Source organism: Beta vulgaris, chromosome 2 (assembly GCF_026745355.1).
Source record: "Beta vulgaris subsp. vulgaris cultivar EL10 chromosome 2, EL10.2, whole genome shotgun sequence".
NCBI lineage: Eukaryota > Viridiplantae > Streptophyta > Magnoliopsida > Caryophyllales > Amaranthaceae > Beta > Beta vulgaris.
The window spans coordinates 24,156,690-24,168,266 of record NC_079203.1 but is presented as its reverse complement, the minus strand read 5'-3'; the positions used below and the strand labels follow the sequence as shown (position 1 = coordinate 24,168,266).

Genomic DNA, 11,577 nt, shown 5'->3' with positions numbered 1-11,577 from the left:
CTTCTCCTGGTCATCTGGGTGGATAGGGATTTGGAAGAAACCAGAATAGCCATCTAGATAACAGAAATGAGAATGACAAGCTAGACGTTCCAACATCTGATCAATGAAGGGAAGGGGAAAATGGTCTTTCTTAGTGGCAACATTTAATTAATCAATGCACATACGCCACCCAGTAACTACTCTTGTAGCAATTAATTCATTTTTCTCATTTTTAACTACAGTAGTACCGCCTTTTTAGGAACCACTTGAACTGGACTCACCCACTTAGAATCAGAAATAGGATAGATAATCCCAGCATCAAGCAATTTCATAACCTCTTTTTGACAACTTCCTGCATATTCGGGTTCAAACGACGCTGACCTTGTATACTAGGACGATGATCATCCTCAAGATGAATTTTATGCATGCAAAAGTCAGGGCTTATGCCTTTCAAATCATCAATGTATATATCCAATGGCCTTTTTATGTTGTCGCAAAACAGACAAAAGTTGAGACATTTGACCATCATTTAATGCAGCACTAACAATCACAGGGCAATTTTCAGAATCATCCAGAAAAGCATATCGCAGAGAAGGGGAAGGGGTTTCAGTTCAGGTTTCTTTACCTCTACCGGTGGAGTAGCACATACTAACCGTTCATCCTCATGAGTGGTAGTACCATCAAGCTCGACACAGGTAAAAGCTGCTTCCCAAGCATCCACTTCAGTAGTCCGGATAATATCATCACCTGTGGAAGAGGTAAAACAAAGCAAAGCCTCCAGTGGATCCCGCATAAGGGATTGAGGCATGTCATCATTAACCAGCACATCAATGACATCTATTCTGTAACAGGCTTCCTCTAGCATGGGACTTTTCAAAGCATTGGTCAAACTAAAAGTTACCTTATCATCCCCCACAGTCAAAGTTAATTTCCCATTTTTTACATCTATGACAGCTCCAGCAGTATGAAGGGTCTCCCTAAAATGATTGGGATTTGAGTATCCTCTTCCATGTCAAGCACAACAAAATCCACAGGAATGTAAAATTTACCTACCCTCACAGGAACGTCCTCTAAGATACCTAGGGGGTATTTAACAGAACGGTCAGCCATTTGAAGAGTAATGTTGGTACATTTTAAATCTCCCATGTCAAGCTTTTGCAAACAGTAAGGGGCATGACACTAACACTAGCACCTAGATCACATAAGGCTTTGTCAATAAATATGGTGCCAATATTACAAGGGATGGAGAAACTCCCCGGATCTTTCAATTTAGGAGGGGATTGATTTTGCAAAAGAGCACTACATTCTTCAGTAAAGGCAACAGTTTCTACTGCATTAAAGGCTCTTTTCCTAGTCAAAATTTCCTTCAAAAATTTAGCATATGCAGGTACTTGAGTAATGAGTTCAGTAAATGGAACAGTTACCTGAAGATTTTTCACTACCTCCATAAACTTACCAAGTTGGTGATCCAGCTTATTCTTTGATAGACGAGTGGGAATGGAACTTTATCGCAGGAGTGGTGGAGGAACTGTTTTCAGGTACTGTCTGCTTCTCTGCATTTGTGTTGGTGGTAGCCTCAGGAGCTGACGAAGTTTCAGTTATGTCTGCATTTTTTTCTGGCTCAACCGGACCATCCTTAGGCATTGGGGGACCATCATAATGTGTTCCACTCCTAAGAGTGATGGCATTGGCAGTGTCCCTTGGTTGCATTGATTGTGAAGGTAAGGCCCCAGGTGGCCTACTAGCAGAAGAACTAGCCAACTGAGCTAGTTGAGTCTCCAACATCTTGTTATGCGTGCCCAAATTTTCCAGTTGAGCTTTTGTGTCAGCTTGAAAAGCATTGAACCCCTTCTGCATCTGGAACATCATATTCTTCAACTCTGTCATGGTTGTCAGCAGGAGGAGCAGGCTGTGGAGGTGCTTGATTTCTCTGAAAACCAGGTGGAGCTTGTTGTGAAGGTTGGTATTGTTGACCCTGTTGTTGAGGTGGATATGGTTGTTGAGGTTGAGGGTTCAACACATTAGTACTCCTATATGAGAGGTTGGGATGTGTCTTAACCCAGGATTGTAGGTGTTGGAATGGGGTTGAATGGTTCCTAGGTTGTGACTGGAAAGCATTGACGGCCTCACAGTTATTTCCCAAGCAGGACACTCTTGAGAGTTGTGCCCAGATATTCCACAAGCATCACATATATGCACATTATAGTTAGAAGCACTAGCCATCGCATTAACACTCATATGGGAGGAATCATTACCTAACTTCAGGGAGTCAATTTTCTGAGTTAGAGTAGCTAGTTGCCCAGACAGTAGAGAAATGGCTTCAACATCATGTTTACCACCCTTTTTCAAAGAGGAACGAATGGTAGAGGCTTGATTAGATGCTAGCTTCTCCAAAAGTTCATACCCTTCCTCAATTGCTTTATCCATGAAGAACCCACCAGATGCTCCATCAATTACCCGTCGTGTTCTGCATCAACTCTAGTGTAGAAAATCTGACACAAGTACCACTGGTCCAACCCATGATGAGGACATAGACGCTGCAGATCCTTGAACCGCTCCCAAGCTTCATATAGAGATTCACCAGGATCTTGGGTGAAAGTAACTATGGCATGTCTCATATCTGCAGTTTTCTGGTAAGGGTACCACTTGATGAGGAAAATCTTGGAAAGTTCTGGCCAGGTGGTGATGGTGGAAGGCAGCTTGTTATACCAGAACAAAGCTTTATCGGCAGAGAGAAACCAAATAGAGGAGTTTCATCTCATCAGGAGTAACACCAGCTTGCTTCTGAGTAGCACAACACTGTAAAAATCTCTGCAGATGCTGATTTGGGTCTTCAGATGGTAACCCAGCGAACTGATTGTTCTGAACCATATTCAGAACATGAGACTTGATCTCAAAATTTGTAGCAGCAATAGTGGGCATCCGTACCCAGTAGGCACGTTATCAGGAGATGGTTGCGCATAGTCTCTGAAGGTTCGAGTAACATTCTCACCCATGTTGACAGTAATAGGTGAGGTGGGGTTTCTTGGTGTGGGGAAGATGGTGGAGAAGGTGTCTTTTGGGAGGGTGTCCCTGCAGACAGCTTAGCTTGTTTAGTTTTCTTTCTGAGTCTACGAGCGGTCTTTTCAATCTCTGGATCGAACGGGATGAGATTTGGAGATTTCAATTTCCTGCTCATACACCAAAAACACTAAAACAAACGTGAGATGCTCCAAAGAACAGGTGTTCTTCAGAGTAGAGGTTAGTTTAATACTATAATTCAGACAAAATAAAATAAACCGTCTCCCCGGCAACGGCGCCAAAATTTGACAGGCTAAAGTCGTATCACCTAATCAAAAATAACCTAAGGTCCACTAACTAGTAGTCAGGGAAGTCAGGATCGAATCCACAGGGAGAAGTTATACTATCGTATCTGAACTCTAATATTATACTAACGAAATCAGATGAATGGTTGTGTTACTAAACTAAACAGATAGCAGAATTAAATATCACGGTGTAAATATATCAATAAAGTGATAGAATCATGGATCACTATGCATACAATTCGGGAAATCAGGATAAATGATAACCACCTAGTAAGTCAACTGTCTAGGGCACATGTAATTTCTCTCGAACATTACCTCCCTCAAAGATCACCCAGCCGCTCTCGCATAGTCAAGGGTCACTTTGCCTAATAATTGAAAGCCTATACGGTATCTCTCCTCTCGAAGTAGATTCAGTATTGCAACAGTAGAATATAAATCAGGCCTAACTTATAATCCTAGCATGAAGAATCAATCAAAGGAAACAATTGAAATACCAGATAATCAAACTAATCTATCAATCCCTCATTGCATACATAGATCTCCACAATTCTAGATATAGAACTACTCACTCATAATCATGAAAACAATAACAAGAATCATATAAAAACTCATACTTTGAAACATGGCAAATAACTAAGAAAACAATATAATTAACAATGGAAGAAATAACAAAGAAGTAAAGAAGAAAGATTACCGAATTATATTGAACTATGAATAAGCAAAAGGTTTGATCTTGAATTGAAATCACAAAGCAATAAATTAAGGTTCTTGAAACACTCTATAGAGAAAACTAATAATAAAAACTAGATCTGAGTCAATAATTCTGATTTTTCTATTTATACAAGCCCTAAAATAATAGAAGAAAATCTCAAACGAAGGGCCCGTAATCATTAAAAACCCGCGTCTCGTCAGGCGCCCGATCGGGCCAAAGTCGCCCGACAGCATCGGGCTTCAAAATGAATGAGAACTGCAAAATCGCCGGACGCCCGATGAGATCGGGCTGACCCGCTCGATGACATCGGGCGGCATGATAATACAATGCTAGGCAGCAGCTGGAGGGGCGCCCGATGTCGGGCCAATCCGCCCGATCGGGCGGAACACCGAAATACGACAGGGCGTTGAACGCCCGATCGGGCCCGCAACAGAAACCTTGAACGCGCTTCTTCGCCCGATCGGGCTGGGCCGCCCGATGCTATCGGGCCGATCTGTTTTATCTCGTTTCTTGTTCTTCTTTGCTCAAAGTCATCCTCGGGAGCTAGAAACTCGGCATCCAACCTCTCTTTTCCACTGTGCAATCATGTAAAGTAGGTAATAGCTTCCAAAACCTACAATTCAATACAAAATAGCAAACCACAACTAGATGGAGAGAGTTAGTATCAAATGGCTCCTAAGAGCACCATAAGCACAACTTTTAGCACATAATTAGGGGAGATAACTCTATATAAAACCATAATATCAGTTCCCTGTTTTGAGTTTTGAATGATGACAAACCACATTGAACTATTATATTGCATGCATGTTTCTGTTTACATGTGTAGGTGCCAAAGTACGAGTTCAATGGATAGAAAGACGAAGCTAGTAAAGCCAAGTCTTGAAGAATTGCATGAAGACCAAGATCAAGTTGTAGTATTTAGGTCTTAGATGCAATGTAAGTGGTATAAAGGTTTGGATGCACTATAAAGGTTTGAAACTAGAGAGATGAGCTAGTTGTGGATGACAAGAAACCTCGGTTACTTGTCATACACAACTACAAGTAAAACTTGGTTGATTGAAATAGTCTGGGAACAGATTTGAACCAGTCCTCAAGGTTTTACTTCATGCATCCGTATTTTAGGAAAGTTTACTTTCCGCGCAAAATTGATTTTCAAAATACACGGATGCATGGTTTGTTGTGTAAGCAAGATTTCTTAATTATGGTAAGTATGTTATATGATATTATACTGAGTATATTTTCCTTGGAATAATTTCCATATTTCCGAGGAAAATATACTCTCATAATATCATGTAAACATTTACTTACCAAAGGCTTATTTAAGGAGTTTTGCTAGCACACAAACCTTAAGCTTTTGCACGGTATTTTTCATAACACTCTAAAGCAAAAGCACCTCATCTCTTGAACTCTCAAATCTAAGCATAAACCCGAATACCACATAGATCTTAAATTACTCACATTCTAAGCGTGTAAGATTGTTTGTTTTTTAGAGAAAAACTGGTTGTATTTGAGCATTCTGTGAGTTCAGTTTGCCGGGGAAGTACTTCATTTGAACCATCATAGTTGGTGGTTGAGTCGAACTTCCATAGGTGGAGGTTGGGGAATCATCTTGTGCATAGGTGCATAAGTGATTGAGTGTAATTCTTTTGTTATTTTGAGTTGATTAATAAAAGAGTGAGTGAGTGGAGGACGTAGACTTATTAGAAGTCGAACCTCGTTAAATTCTTGTGTTGTTTATTCATTGCTTTTATTTCCGCTGCTAGAGAACCGTTCTCTTATTGTTCTTATTATAATCGAAAAAGTTACAACATTCGGACAAACACTCAATTCACCCCCCTCTTGAATGTCACTTGCACTTACCGTCATGACCTAGAAAGTCTTTCAAGCAGTACAAAGTTGATAGGGGAGGCGTCCCCATGAGTTTTAGAGATGGTGTAGCCTCTCTATTCGTATAAGTTCCCCGATTATGGAAACTATAAAGTATGCTTGGAATATGATTTGAGTATGATGACGGGGAAATGATTTTGAAATTATTGTAATGGCTTAGTTTATGAACTAAAATGAATGCTGGGCAAGGTACAGGTGGAGGGAAATGACTCAGATATGAGTTAAGACCAGATAAGGTCGAATATTGTGTTATGTTATATTATGAATAGTTTTTGCCTGTAACTTGCTGCAGCGATTTCTGTTCATGATTAAGCTATGCCAGCGATATATTTTAAAAGATGAATTATTTTCCGAACAATTACCAAGTTAGTTTCTTATATGAAAAACGTTTTGGTTGCTGCAACGACTTAAGGGTTTATGTAGAAATTTTGAGATATTGTACAAATGATTTTATATTGAAAGATACATTCTCAATAAAGTGTTCTGAAATATTGATTAAGTAGTTGGATTTAGAAAAATATCTTCGAAAGGAATTATCTATAAAATAGGTAAGGAAGAACTACTTTATGGAATTGAAATTTGGAAGCTCTATGGTTTTGTTAAAGTAGTATAGATTATCATCTCATCTTATTTCTAATGTGTATGGTTTTGTTATATCGATATTCATCTATTTGAATACATGGAGTAATCTTATAAAAATTGATTAACGATACGAGTATATTTTAAGCCAATAAAATGGATTTCTAGTTGAACAATGTGTACTCAGTTTTTCTGATTTTGTTCTTGGAACCTGTCCTGGTGGGGGCAGAGTTCATTGTTAGTGATCTTGCAGGTTCATGTGTGGAAAGCTCGGGATGGAGTAAAAGGAAGAATTTGGGTATCAAGGTTGTAATTAGATTTAATGGTTCAGAGGTTGTATTTAGGAGCATATATGCTTAATTGTGAATAAAATATTATATTGCTTTGGGAATCGAGTAACGTATTACCGTCGCACCACCCCTTTTCGTCTCTGCCCCACCGTCCCTTCTACTGCCACAGTTGCTGCGAGCCGCCGCGAACCGTTGGTCACCTTCCTCCATCGCCAACCAGCCCAACAACCCCTAGTTCCTCCTTCCTATTGTGCATGAGGTTAAGGAAGACCAGTGCTGCCCAAAATAAAAACGACTTCTCTAGAGAGAGAATAGGAAGAGGGAGAAGCTCTCAAAATGGGGTTTACAAACTCAGTGTGTACTTAGTGCTACCCCTTCCATCTCTCTTCTACTCTTCTCAAGTGCTCAATCACCCATGGCTCACAATTTTACGAACTCAAACGTCCCCACGTCTGCTGCTACTTGTGCTACTGGTTTTTGCCCAACCTCAAGCGGTGAGATGATTCGCCTTCCCTAGCCAACTAACCAGTACCGACGCCATAGCCACCACCTCAGAACTAAGTCTATACGACGCGATTGGTTTTCAATCTAAGTAAGTATTCTATCTCATTTACTAAATTCATTAAACTTGATTAAGTATAATTTTGCAACAATTTCTCTGAATTACAATGAAATTGGTCCTAATTCCAATTACTCTCTATTATGATATAATCATTTTGTGGGTCTTCTGTTTTTAGTATGTATGTGAGCTTATATGATCGACTTTCATTGATTTCACTTCAGTATGGTAGCCACCTATGGAGGCTTTGTCAAATTTCTACTTTGTCCTTTTATTCTTATGGAATTTAAATCGAACGTGTTGTAATATTTTTCTTTCAATCTTGTTGTACTAACTACCTCTGCTTTCTTCAATTACATTTATATGTTCAATTCACAAGGTTTGGTGGCTTATATACCTATTGTTATAAGCTTATGTCATGTATCTCAAGGTTAAGATGTTTTAGATTGGTCGGAATGTATATTATTTGAGTGGGTTTCTATATTAAAAAAAACATGTTACGAGTTTCTTCTATCTGAAAACATCGACAAAATTAAGCCTTGTATTTTTTATACTAGTGTTTATATGCACCTTCGATGTAATGTCGTTGTTTATATGGACTACTCCAGCTTGGCGAAATTAATGAAGGATGTGTTTACATGGTATATGAGATTGTTTTCTTTTACTATGTGTCATCTCATCACTTGCAAAGACTCTTGCATATGGATGCCCTCTTTGATAAATAGATTCCCATTGTTAAACCACATATAAAACACATATTGAAATGGTATATGCTATTAGATTATCGGTATATGTGTATCATACCACTGATTGGATAACTGACATAATTGTTTCTAGTTACAAATCTATATGCTTTATTTCATGGCAAAGTCATGGCCCTACATAAAGATTGTTCCCTCGTCGCTATTGTATAAGCCTGATTGTAATTGTATTAATTGCCACAAATCTGCGAGTAAATGCCACTTTGTTACTATTGTGCCCCACTTTTGGGACTGTCGCATAGCCTTACCTAGTACCATTCGATGCCTGTCTAGACACTTGGTGTCTTTGAAACTTTATATGCTTAACCATTGTGAAAACTACTGTTGGAGGCAATGCAAAGTCATTGGAAGGCTCATATATTATCACACTATACATCGACTATCAAGCAATCACAAACACCTCATACGATTGGTCTATGTATTTCTTATGAAACATAATTTAGTTGTAACTCTCTTACTTTTATTTTTTTTTGATAGGAACTCTCTATTATTCTTGTAATAACTCTACGCGATTGGCTTTTGGCCTTGCACAACATTCTATGATGCCTACCCAGGCTTAGGTCTTTGTCGACAATTGAATAGTAAGTTAAATATATATAATCCATGAAAAGTATTAGTTGGAATATTCAAAGTGCTAAAAAATAGAATGCCTTTAGTGAGATTCTTTTTCTTACTCGAAAATACAAACCCAATATTGTAATCGTAATTGAAACCACGAGCTCAAAAGTAAATTGCCATAAGCTTCTTAGTACTCTGGGTTTTGATGATATACTCAATATAGATCCGATTGGACATAATGGTGGAATATGGGTACTATGGAAAAATGACTCTTATTCTATTACACCGCAAACATCATCGTCCCTTTTGGCTCACTTTATAGTCCAAGAAAAATGCTCATATTTTTATTTTTGGCTCACTGGTATTTATGCTACTGCCCAAAATATTGATAAAACTCCATTTTGATTCGAGATAACTGAATTCTTTTCCAATCTTCACCTACCGTGAGATTTTAATGAAATCTTGCACATTAGTGACAAAAGAGCGGGGATTTATGTCGCACCTTACCGTTGTCAAATTCTCTCGGACTTCATTTTCTCTTGTCAGGCCCAAGATGTTTTCAGCCCCCGAACTCCTGCTATTGAGAAGAAGACAAAACGACCAATATATATACTTCCTCCGTTCTGTTTTAAATGAAACGTTTGCTTTTTCACGCAACCCAACACGCTTCTTTAATCATTAATATCTTTAGTTGTGGACACGTAAAAAATATAAAAAAGTTATAATTTGATAGTATGCATCGAGACGAATATAACAAGATCCCACTTGACTATGTTTTTCTTTATATAATGGCGATAAATTGGAGTCAAAATTGATCAATGAATAGTGTCATTTCACACAATGTTTCATTCAAAACAGAACGGAGGAAGTATATGAAAAACTTGACTGTTGTTTAGTCTCTCCCCAATGGGCATCAAAGTATCGAAATTCATTTCTCCACTATGATGCTTATACTTGCTCTGATCATGCACCTATAATATTAAGGCAGTATAACCTAGCCATATTTCGTTTCCAAAATGCATGGACTAAAGATCCTACTACACGAAAAATTGTTAGCAAATATTGGCACCGACAACATTCATGTTCGCATTTCCTATAATCTAACCCCAAAAACTTCAGTTTATTAAACAAGAACTCACATTATGGGCAAGGAAAAACTTAGGATATCTCCAATAGAAACTGGACCAGAATCATTCTAGATTAGAAAATGTCCAACAACAATTACTCCAGTTCCCTAGCAATCCTCATATTGAGCAACATTTAGGATGACTAGTCGTCAACCTGAACGACTATCAACATTCAACCAAAGGTATTGGGGATAATATTCTCGAAAACAATGGTTGACGAAAGAAGATTGTAACTCTGCTTTTTTTTTCATTCCAAGATTACTGTTAAGTTCAAACGCCAACAAATTTTTTGTATTAAAAATCATTTGAATCAATGTGTCGATTCCCCAAATGAAAACCACTATTTTTTTTATCAGAATTTCAAGAACACTTTAAATCCGCTCACTGGTGTCACCACCCTGTATCCACGCCTTGCATCTCCCCTATTGTCTCTAATACAGATAATTCCCATTTAATAGCTCCTATTTCTGACAAAGAAATTAGAGAAGCTATATTTAGCATTGATCCCACAAAATCCTCAGGATTAGATGTTATGAATCTATATTCTTCCAACATCTGCAAAGCGTTATATAATTTTTTCAATTATGGTTACCTTCTTCGTAGCGTTAATCATACATTAATCACTTTTATACCGAAAATAGCTACTACTAAAAAGACGAATCAATTTAGACCTATCAGCTTATGCATCGCATTATATAAAATTATTTCGAAGATTTTGGAAGAACGTCTTAGCCTAATTCTTATTAACATTATCATCCCATTTCAAAATGTCTTTACTCCTGGAAGGCTTATCCATGATAATGTACTTATTACTCAAGAAATCCTGAATATATATAACAAATCAAAAAGTAAAAATGGGATGGTTTTCCTGAAATTAGATATGGAAAAAGCCTATGACCATATAGAATAGGATTTTTTAGCCCATGCTCTTAAAAGTTACGATTTTCATCAGCAGTGGATCAAATGTGGATCATGCAATGCATCTCGACTGTCTCCTACTCACTCATCATAAATCAAGACACAACATTCGTCTTTCACCCTTCTCGAGGCCTTCGCCAAGGTGACCCTTTATCACCTTATCTTTTCATATTATGTATGGATATCCTTTGTTGACAACTGGATTTTGCAGCAAAAACTTCAAAATCAGGAATTGGAATCAAACTTGCTCCACATTCTCATATAATTTCAGAGCTATTCTTTTTTTTTATGAAGGCTTATTATTTTGCAAAGCTAACTTAGATTCTACTCATCGTCTCAAAAATATACTACTTTTTTTGCCTTAATTCAGGACGGCTAGTGAATTTTCATAAATCAACGATGATTTCTAAACATGTCTTGAATTCTAGACAAAGATCGATTGTTGGTATTTTCAGTATAACCCCAGACGTTTTTCTGGGAATGTATTTGGGCGTTATTTTCTCCAATTATAAGCCAATGCCTAGCGATTTCCACCATTTAGTTCAAAAAGTTGACAACAAAATTAATTCTTGGCACAATCATTTTCACTCGAAAGCTGAAAAATCAGTTCTTATCCAGAGTCATCTAGAATCTTCCCCAGCCTATCTTATGGCGACTACTCAGATTCCCAAGAAAAATATGTTCTTCAATAGATGATAATATTAACCGAAAGTTTCTCTGACGCTCTTCAACGAATTCTTGTAAGCTATCCCTAATTGCATGGTCAAAAATTTGTCGCCCAAAAAAATATTGTGGGTTGGATTTACGAAAAACGACCCATGTAAATGAAGCATACTTAGCTAAAATGGGATGGCAAATCATTTCTGATCAACACCCTCTCTTGCCAACTCTTTGTAAAACTC

At 37.9% G+C, this 11,577-nt stretch overlaps 1 non-coding gene across 1 annotated transcript; it reads left to right on the top strand.

Moving 5' to 3' along the window:
- Positions 1–2,493: 2,493 nt before the first annotated feature.
- On the top strand, positions 2,494–2,600 carry LOC125495414 (small nucleolar RNA R71). The gene has a single exon (XR_007272051.2). It is a non-coding gene; the product is annotated as a small nucleolar RNA R71 (small nucleolar RNA).
- Positions 2,601–11,577: the final 8,977 nt, after the last annotated feature.